This window comes from Cryptomeria japonica, chromosome 1 (genome assembly GCF_030272615.1).
Source record: "Cryptomeria japonica chromosome 1, Sugi_1.0, whole genome shotgun sequence".
In the NCBI taxonomy this organism is placed as follows: domain Eukaryota; kingdom Viridiplantae; phylum Streptophyta; class Pinopsida; order Cupressales; family Cupressaceae; genus Cryptomeria; species Cryptomeria japonica.
In genome coordinates this window covers 390,533,398-390,544,982 of record NC_081405.1, presented here as the reverse complement: position 1 = coordinate 390,544,982, position 11,585 = coordinate 390,533,398, and positions in this window count along the sequence as shown.

The following is an 11,585-nucleotide window of genomic DNA, read 5'->3' as shown; positions in this document are numbered from 1 at the left end:
AATAATAGAATATTTAGGGAAGCTAAATGCACCTCTCAGGTGGTCTTTGAAAAAATTTGCAGGGCTATAAAAGAGAACATCAATATTCCTCATAGGAATAATAAGCAATGGTTTGTTATTGATATGAATGGAATGGAGAAAGGTATCCTCATTGAATGGAACCTAATACACAAAGTCTGTAGATCTGACAATAAGAATAGGAGAGATAATATTGTTTGGCATTTTCCTGATCATGATTGGATAAAGGTGAATTTTGATGGGGCAGCTAAAGGTAACCCTGGAAAGTTTGGTGTTGGAGGAGTTATCAGAAATGCTCAAGGAGTCTGCATTGCGGCTATTTCTTCTCCTTTGGGGGTCCAAAATAATCATGTGGCTAAAGCTCTGGCCATGCTAAAAACCCTCCAGCTTGCTCAGGGATTCAAATTTTAAAAAAATTGGCTGGAAGGGGATTCCCTAAATATCATCCAGGCCCTTAAAGGTACAATCTCTGTCTCTTGGAATATTACTAACTTAGTGGAAAGTGCTAAAAAATTGTTAAATAACTATGTTAGTATTATCATATCTCATATGGGGACCAAATTCCAAAGATAGATTTTGGGGGCAGATTAACTATCAATTAATGATTGCCTTTTGGCATCATTTCTATTATCATATGTGTGAGGAGGATTATAATATTAAATGCTGGCTTTGTGCGGCCATTAACATAAGATTCAAAACCATGAAAGAGACTCTGTTCTGTAACTTTAGAATTTTATACAAGAATTTGGGGCTACACCTGTGGATTGTGAATTACATCTTTGGGTACTTCTACTTGCTGGTCAAAATGGGTGGTAATTTAAACAGGAATGAGCCCCCAGGATGCAAAAACTGGAAGAGTGAACAAAAAGTCTAGAGAAGGCTTCATAGATATGGCTTTACTGACTATATGGAAAAACTTCATGGAAGCAGAAATTTGGCATCATATGGTTTTGCTAGAGGCTGGAATAACAACAGAGTCACCTTGTTTGGGGAGATATGGCAAATTGATGAGGAGCTGGTTGCAGAGGTCACGGGTCTTTAGAAGGAGGGTACTAGATTCTACAAAGACTAGAGGTATGCAGCCGAAGCGTTCAAAAAATTCCCGAAATCGGAGGATGAGAATGGCAAGCTTGTTACGAAAGACAACATCTCCTACTACATTCCCTAGCAGGTAAAGCCCTTTTGGCAAAAATTTTTAAGGGTTTTAATGGAGTTTCTCACTGTTGATGGTAGATTTACTAAAATCTATAACTATCACTTTGCAATTCTTAACCACTTCCGTCATGGGGCTAAAATTTCCCTGCCTTATTACTTAGCGTCCTCTTTGAGTGAGAGTCTAGCTGATCATGCTAAAAAGCCTAATTCTTACCCTATGGCCCATCAGGGGCTCTTATTGCTCTTTTATGAATATATGAAGGATAAGGCTAGGGCTACCAAATATGATCCCCTGATCACCAACACACAAATTTCTGAGAGCTGCAAAGACTCTGATTCAGATGAGGATCAGCCTAATGTCCCTACCCATAAAAAAAGGAGAGTTGATATAGATAATGTGGAAACAGAGGTGCATGGTGATGTGGAGGAGGAAAGGGGGAAGGATATTGAGACAAAAATGGAGAGTTAGAAGGATGAAAATGTTGATGAAAAGGAAGAAGGGGGAAACTCTGAAAACCCTCACTCTAACCCTATAGGATCGGATAGTAGGAATGTTGCTCTGTCGAAGGAGGATGAAAACCCTAACTCTATGGGCACTGAGCAGGGTAGGGATTCTACGAATACAATTCTGAATACTGCCCGTAACTGTGCTCTGGAATCCTTCAATTTCCAAAAATGGGTTGTTGACAACATTACCAGTATGCAAAGTAAATAGAGGGATTTGGAAAATAAGATAAATAATTTGATTAAGGATACAAATTCTAGGAAAAAGAATGAGGAGACAGAAACCATTGAAGTCGAGGAGGAAGTCAAGATGGAGGATTGGTAGGAAAGAGACCTAATCAAAGGGGATCCGAAACATCTAGAGGATGTTATCAGAATTTTGAAAGAACAGACTGAGGAGGATAAAGACAATATCAATACCCGGGTTGCCCATACTGAGAAGGCTCTGAAAAGTTTTATGAACCATAGCCTTCAGGTCCTAAAAGTTTCATCACAGAATATGAATGCACTAGTGGAGCACTTGGAGAGGAAAAATCAGGATAATAATTTGGTAATCATTGAAGACGTACCAACTTCCAGCTCCACTCATCAGGCGAAGGACAAGGCAGAACACTACTAATATGGAGACCAAATCGAAAGATATCCAGCTGAGACATGAGAGAAATGATTTGAGGGAAGTGGCCAAGGCGATGATGCTTCTAGTTTAGAATGCCGAGGAGTCTATAAAAGTACTCAATTGATATGTAATGCTGGGTTTGGGAGGCTAATTTCTTGTTGGCTCCTTGTTGTCTTTTTGTCCTAGCTACTAGTTTTTGTGCTGATCTTTTGCAGCTGTTTTGTCTTGTTTCTTTATTGTCTATCTTTCGTAATTTAAGCGGGTTTCGGGTCCCTTAAAACTTGTTTTTCTTAATCAAAAACATATCACCATGATACATTACCAAGTAAACCCAAATTATCTTTATATCCTCTTGCAAGTACGCATGAGACAAGATGAAATAAGACATAAATAGCTTTTAATAATTACGAGTGGCATTAGGAGAAAATAAAAATCACATCACATGTGCAAGATGAAATCACATCAACAATGATGAAATATATTAAATTTTGCATGAGGGCAAGAGAATGTAAAAAAAAATTGATTAGAAGCAAATCATATTCATAATACCTTAGCACAAAGGAATCAATGCCAATACCAAGAAAGTATAGAGTGATGAAGCCTTTGTGACCTTAACATAAAAACCTTGAATAAACATACGATATCAAAAGTTACCACATTAAAATTTTAGCACACCAAAAACATGATTACCCTCAAAACAAACACCTTCATGATAAGGGTTTGAGATCAAACCAAAAGATAGTCATACTACAAAAGAGGGAGAACAAAAGACAAAACGGATATGCTAGACATATCAATTAAGCAAAAACCTAACAGACAAGCCTACCACATCCATGCTGCCAGCTGAAAATCCAAAACAAATTTTGCAACAATAAAACATTGAGGAACAAATAATCAAAAAAGGATAAAAATTTATCAAAACTATTAAGGGGTAATAAAACCTTATAGAGATAATCAATCATTTTTTACCAAAGGTGGGAGATCATCCCTTAATACCTCTAAATAAATTGTTTGTTCATTTATGGCCTTGTTGGCCAAGAAATCAGCCACATAATTAATTTCCCTATAACAATGCATGACATAGTAAGAATAAAAAAACAATAACTGAACAAGGATTTTGTCTAACAAATATTGCAATTGCCATGTCATATATTTCCTATTAGAAACAACACGAAAAGTTACCATAGAATCTCCTTTTGTAATGATGTCCTTAATATTAAGATAAATGATCAACTCCAGCCCAAATGAAAGAGCCTGCAATTCTGCATTGTTGTTTGTCCCATCCTCAATACATTTACATTCAACTTTACAATTTTCGCTTCATGATTAGAGATCACAACTCCAATACCAGATTTTCCAAGATTACCTCTAGATGTACAATCATAGTTAAGTTTGAATTTTTCTCTAGGAGGAGGTGACCATTTAGCCTCTTTCCTCCTATTGTTGTTATCAACAACTTTATTCACTAACCCGTGATGAGGTGATATTTTCAAATCTTCCTAGTTTATAGTTATCCATTTATCCCAATGGGAGAGAGAATTCAAATGATCCAAATATATATATATATATATATATATATATATATATATAAAAGACAAAATAGTTTCAGATATAGATTTTTCAACATGAAATAAAAAATTAGAAATAGAAGAAGATTTTTTCCTAAATATTCTATTGTTCCCTTCTAACCAAATGTTCTAGATGAGTATTAAAGGGGCCACATTCCATAAACTACCATAGAAATAGGATGAAAATAGTATATGCCAAGACTGAAATTGAGTTTTAAGATTAGGACACAATACCGTAGTCCACCCTAACTTGAAAAAAAGCCAGTACCAACACCTTGAGGAAAATGTGCAATGCATAAAAAGATGATTTACAGATTCCATTAAATAACCACACAATACATGGGAAGACAATCATGATTCTAAGTTTATCCAATCTCATTCCTATCAAAATTATATCCTGAACTGCCAACAATGCAAAAGCACCAACCTTAGGAAGGCAGGCCCCTTTCCAAAAATGTCTAGAGGGCCAACAATTAGTTATTGTCAGAAGGGAAAGAGACATATATCCATCCTTGACCAAATAAGAACCAGTTTTAGCCTAAGTCTAGATGAGTTCGTCTTCCAGGTTAAGATACACAAGGGGTCTCCTGTTAAGTTTAGAGGTATAAGCGCTTTCATCTCTTGTTCTATAGAAAAAGAATCAATGGATTTCCATCTAGCCACCAGAAAGGGACCAAAGAGATCTAAATAAAAATAATTAGCCACACAGACCCCCTATTGAGATTTCAACATATTCATTAAGGGAGATCAATCACGAATACTAAGCATTGATGGATACCTATTCTGTACCTCTTCCCAAAATTTAATCTTTTCTAACATTATGAACCACCCATGACAGATGGGGAAGAAGTACAAACCTACAGTTAATCATAAAATTCCAAATAGAAGAGCCCTTAGGAAGACAAGATGCTGTGAAAATTCTCTCCCGACTGTAATTACCTAAATATTTTTTATATATTATAGAAGCCCATTTAGATGTAGGATTCTTATAAAGTTTCCATAATAATTTCGTACCAAGTGCTCTATTATGCTTATCCAAATCCCTAATACTAGCCCCACCTCGTTCTTTAAGGAGACATACCTTCTGCCAAGCTATAAGAGGAATTTTTTTTCTTGCCCCCCATATTATCATTCCATAAAAAGGATCTCAAGACAAAATGCATTTGAACAATGGAAGTCTTTGGAGCTTTTAAAACTGAGATTAGGCAAATGGGAACCACATTGAGTACATATATCATCAATAAGATTTTACCTGATAAAGTAAGTCATTTGTGATTCCATGATAATATTCTAGCTGATATTGAAGAAATCACCGTATCCCAAAAATTGTGTTTGTCAGAGCTAGCAAAAAAATGAATGCCACGATATTTGCAAGGGAAAGATCTGAATTCAAATCCCCAAAAATGAATGTCTATTTTGAATTAATGGGGGAACATTTAGAAGAAAGATCTTAGATTGAGCACTATTAATCTTTGACCAGAGAAAGCAACATAATCTGCTATAGTTTATTTAATGATTTTCTCCTTGGCCATCATGGCAGAGCCAAAGAGAAAAGTATCATCAACAAACAAACAATGTGTATAATGATCTAAAATGCAAGGAATTTTATTCTTTTCCAAAGCCCTTTATTTTTGGTAGCATGAATTGCTCTTCTGAGAGCTTCTGCCATAATAATAAATAGAAAAGGAGATAATGGGTCCCCTTGGCAGACACCCCTAGAAGATGAGAAAAAACCACAGGGAGCTCCGTTTAAGAGAACTGAAAAACCTAATAGTAGATATGAAAGCATAGATCCATTTAATCCATTTAGCCTCAAACCCAAGTTTCCTTAAAATAGCAATGAGACAATCCCAATTAAGCTTATCATACACTTTCATCATATCCAATTTTAGAATCATGTCTAAAATCCTCAAAGTAGAAATCAAATGCAATACCTCATGAGCCACAATGGCTCCCTCTGGAGTCTCCCTACTCGAAAAAAACCCACCTTGATCCACATTAATAATTTTAGGTATGAGTTTTGTTACCCCTTTATTTTGTCGATAGTCGAATTCCCCATATTTGGCAAAATAAAGCATAATTAATGTTGTCTCCCAAAATTTGGCTCAATCCGTCCTTGATTATGTAGCTTTCCCTTTTGGTCTTACTTGTTTTGTCTCAGTGAATCTATATGTTGAACCTGTGTTTTGGTTTAGAGTTCAAAGTTCACTTGGTGCCCTTGTGTGTCCCACAACTTTGTTTTGTTGTTAAAGGGCGAGCATAAGTATGTTAAGTCAGTTTCAAAATTGAACCTTTGAAACATTCTCATCCGGTTCAAGGTTCAAAGTTCATCTTTGTGTTCATCTAAAGTCTTTTCTCTTTCTCAGTTTAGTTGTTTGTTGAGCCGCAAGGTGGTGTTTTATACATCAAGTCCTTTTCATTATTGTTCTCTCATGTTGAACTCGAACCATTGAATTTATTGCAAAATGGTTCACAATTCAAGGTTCATTTTAAGTTGGCTCTAGAGATATAACAAGGCAAAGAAAGATAATAAAGGAAAAGGTGGCGCGGTAAAAGGAATATTTCGAGCATATCAAGTTTTAAAATTCTAATTATGGAGAGTAATCATGAAATCTTGAGTAGATGATGGATTCGTCAGAATCCCATCAAATCAGGAGTTATTTCACACGATTGTATGAGCTGTTAAGAGCCATGCGTAAGCCTTGTTTTGAATTTTTTTGCCTTTAATATGAAAACCCTTAAGTTGTTAATTTAGTAGCTGCTTATAGTTGAAGAAGCGAAGGGTGCTGAAGGTAATTATAGCTCCATACTTTTGAGGGTTACATAGATTTGATGGTAGCAGTAGGTGCCACATGACTGAAGGCTGGAGAAGTTGGAATTAAAAGGTCAAAGAGATCTCCATTGAATCCCTCGGCAGTTCAAGTTACATGCTCTAAGAGCAAGAAACCTGTAGTGGACCAGATTGTTGTAGACCTGGACTAAGGTGAGGAGACCCAAGTGACCATGGATGAACAAGTGCCAAATAATCCTCCAGTTCAGGATATGGATAAGGAAGAAGAATCTGAAGCGAACCAGGACCCAATGAGCACCATGACCATTATTGATTCAACTAGCCACTAGATACCTCTACCCAAAGGTTCCTTCAGTGCTTTCAGATGGTTAGGGGCTTCCATTACCAAAAAATGCAGTGTGGTTCCCATCACCATTCTCATTGAAGACATGGTCAGTAAATGTCTTGGGAAAACATCTAAGTCCAAGAAGCTTAAAACTGAGGCTATGATGGATATTGATGATGACATAGGACACTGGGTAGTAGAAGTGGCTAGGCTCATGTTGGATAAGGATGCAGAGAATGCCACTGAAAAGGACTTTGTTGTTGAAAAGGTTGATCTATGAGTTGCTTCCAGAACTGTAGATGCCAAGTATTTGGAGTCCTCCACCAAAAGGATGTTATCCAGAACCTGGAAGGATGAAAAGGACAAACAGGAGTTGAAACAGTTTGTTAGATAGATGGTAGAATATATCAATGCCATACATAACCCGAATCCCTAGCCTCTGTCACAAATGCCACTATCTTTTGATCCTAAATCACTAATGAACCATAAGCTATTGGATCAAGTTCAAAGGAGTTGTATGATAGCTGAGATTTTTGATAAATGGCTTGAGTCCATAGCAGAGCAAGGCATAGATAACATTGACTATCTGATAAAAGTGTTTGGGAACGCCGTGACTGTAAGTAAAGAACTGGAATTGGAAGCTATAGCATGGGAGAAAGAAAAGAGTAAATGGGTAGCGATATTGACGCAAATGAATGATGTGTAAAAGTTTGGGGCTATAAAATTTCTTGCTGAGAAGCCTATAGATGATTTAGATGATAATGTGCTATATGTATCAAATAAAAACATCGAATGGAGGAGCTCGATTATCAAACAAGGCGATGAAGAGTCCATCAAATTGCTAAAGGAGCTCATTAACACAATGCAAAAGAATCTGAAATGCATCGATATACAGTTCTTAAAGGATGATGGACAAACAGTCAAGGATGCAACATACATGGTCAAATCTTTCAAGGAGAGAGTGTAGCTCATCAAAGAGCTGAAATATCTAACTACTGATGACTTCTCTAAATTGGTGAGGATTGAGAAGCACATAAGATAAAAGTCTTGTAGGTAAGCATGAACAAAGAGGTCTAGAAAAAATGCATTAGACATATTGGGTTTCCACATTATCAGGTCATCCTCAACTTCTTGACGACACTTCTGGAGTGACGGAACATACGTGGCACTTCAACAAAATAGGATAAGCTAGCAGATTCCTTGGCCACCTCAGAGTCTTGATCATGCCACCAATGAATTTTCACCCTATTCACAGCTCTTGGCCAATTACCTTTTTTTAGTTATGTTAGTTATAAGCAAGACAATTTCTTTAACTCTCGAATAGAGAAAATTTGACTGTGGTTATTTTCAAAAACTATGAGCCTGGAGGCTATTTATGTAATTAAGGAAGCCTTTCCAAAGGTCCGAAATTTTCTAATATATTAACAGATTTTATTTTGATATGTTATGGATTTTCAATGAAGAAAGTTTTATCTGTGAATCAAATGATACATTTTCTGCCATCTTCAAATCTGTGTGTTTGAATTTGAAAAGTGGATCTCTGTTGGAGTTTATTTTAATGTGTAGAATCTGTTATCTTCTTGATTATTTGTTTACTTGTGGGAGTGAATAAGTCTATGAATGAATCTATCTCATAAAATGGAATTGATTTGAGTGCAAGGTCTGTGAGCTTTGCATATATAAGTATTTATCTTTAAAATGCATTCATATTGTGTTGATGAATGGATGCAGGATTCCTTTCTTGTTTTCTGGTTAAAAGTGAAAACATTATTTTGTTTTGTGTTTAAGAATTCATTGAAAATCATACACGGAGTTGTACCCTTATGCAGAGGGTTAACCAATAATTGGTTCACCCAATTGTTGGTTTCTTTTGTCTTTCAATGAGGGCATACATGAGTCATTTATTAAAAAATTAGAGAAGGGGAAAATCTATTAACCAAAAAGTTTAGATAACCTGACTGTAATTGCTTTGGTAAATGATAGGAAGAATGCTAGAGAAGTACTCCACAAGGCTAATTGGGTCTCATGGTTCAATAGGTTTCAAGAAAAACCTTGTTTGTGACTATTATTTATGTTTGCAAAATCAATTTAAGGTTATAATACTAAGCATCTCAAGTATTACTTCTCCAACATCCACCCTTTGTGTAGGCTCATACCCTTACTCACTTCACTCCTCCTTGTTTGAATATGCTCCAACTCAATGCCTTACTCTCTAAGCATTCAGATCTATTGCTCTAAGTCAAGGCAAACTCCTCCAAAAGGTTCCAAGAAGTTAGGTAAAAGTTTTATCTTTGTTCATGTGCAGTTTTGTAGTGATTTAAGCATTTTAGCCCTTCTTATTCAACCCCTTTGCTAGGTTCAAACCCCAAAAGTCTCTTTCATACTATCAAGAAGGTGGAAGGGTGTCCTTCAATGTCCTTAGATATTTTTCCAAAGGTTCTTCAAGTTCTACCAAACCCCAACAAATCGGGTTCTTGAAAAGTGTATTTTTGCAGTAAAAAAGGCTTGTAGCCCATGGAGGGCTAATTGTCATTTTTTTGCTCACCTAGCCCAATGATGGGTAAATCCACCACAAAAATTGTCTTGGATGATGTTCATGAGGTCTATACTCCAATATTTTTCAAGTCTTAGGCTCCATGAAGAAGGTTTAGTGACTGTCCTCAATTTTGGGCATTTTAGTAGGGTTTGGTAGGGTTTAGACCCAACCACATTGGGAAGTCATTACAACTCCACAAACCAAGCTTCCAAACTGAAATAAACCTTCTGCCATATCATGTAGGGCCTTCCTTTACTACTGTCCTACAGGCATTAGTCCAAACACATGGTATACAAACTGAAAACTAAACATGTAAGTGACTGTTACAAAACCCTGTCATAGCAACCTCACTATTATAACTGCATTCTAAGGTGTTATAAGTTCAATCCAAACTCTTCCATGGTATTGAGAAATATCCAAACACTTATGAAGTTCCTATAGCAATACTTGAGGCGTGTTTTCAAAGCTTGAATAGGCTCTTGAAGTACCTTTTGTACATACTGTCATTAAAAAAATAGTGAATTCATTGTCATACAATCAAACTGAGAATGTTTAATAGGAAACAACCTACTCTAATGAACCAAGGTGACTCTCAACACCCTTGGAAATATATTTAGACCTCTGTCTCACACATTTGTTCACTCCAATTATTTTTGGGTGCAAATTTTGAGTTCTTGTTCATGATACTAGTCGAGTAATCTATACTTGCCTAGTATTCACTCAAATCTACCCTCCAAGCATAGTTCTGGCTCAAAAAGAAACATATATACATTTTACATGCATAAACAAATTTGACCAAATCCATTTGGTGGGAGCCTAGGCCTGGATTAGTCAAGTTGCTTCATTTTGAAACCCCAAACCCTTGACAGGGCAGTGAGCACACCAAACTGAAAGAATTTTGTTTAATCAACTTACAAATAGAAAAAGAATAAAATGATCACTTTAATAGAATTGGGAAACCAATATGAACACTTCCCAAAAGGTACAATATGGACCAAATATGCTACAGTACAGACTGTTGCTCTAAAAGAGAGAAAACACATTAAAAGCCAGAATTTCATCTTTCATATATGGAAAACTTAATCAATACCATCACCAAAATTTTTCAAGGAGAAGGGATACCTTTTTATAGTCCTTCAAGTTATTTATCAATCCCAGTACGGACATGAGGCTTCCACAACTTCATTATACTAGAAATGTCCAAAAATGACAACTTTTCAAGCCCAAATGACAACATTTGTTGCTCCAAGAGGCATTTTTGACAACCCAACCTCATCAACTTATCTAAACACCTAAGACATGCTTAAAAACACTTAGAAAATATGTTTCAATGCTTTGGAAAGCATTTCTAGACCTTTTAGGCAATTTTACATGTTTTTGCCCTTTTTGGCCTAAAAAACCCAAAATTGTCAACTCACATCCTGAAAGGCAAAACTTGACCTCTTGAGCACAAAATGAGATAAAAACCACTTGAAAAGATACAAAAAAAGCTAAAACAACATCATAAACCTAACACAAGACATTACAAACATGAAAGCATGAAATATTCAAAAAGGAGAGTTTTTACTCAACTAGGTGCTCTTGCACCATACTCCCCCAGAGACAAAGAAGTCATGTGACTCCTTGAGGAAAAAAAGAAGAAGGGATTCCAACCTTCTATAAGTCAGCTTTAGGTATCCATGTGGCCTCTGAGATACGCTTATCCTTCCATTTAACTAGGTGCTCCATATAGGTGTGATTCCTTGTCTTCTTGAGAACTCTAGACTCTAGAACTTGTTCTGCTTGAGGAATAGAGAGAGGAGGTAAAGAAAGATCAGAAAGGGACTATGTAACATATGAAACTCTTTGAATCTCCTCAGGTGGCTGCCCCTTGAAAGCAATCAAATCTGTAACATTAAAAATGGGAGACAAAGAAATATCAGTAGGCAAATCAACTTTGTAAGCATTAGACCCATACTTAGCCAAGATTTTGCAAGGGCCTATTCTCCTCATCTGAAGTTTGCTTGGAACTCCTTTTTGCAGCCTTTCCTTTTTCAAATGAACTATCACATAATCTCCTATAGAAAACTGAA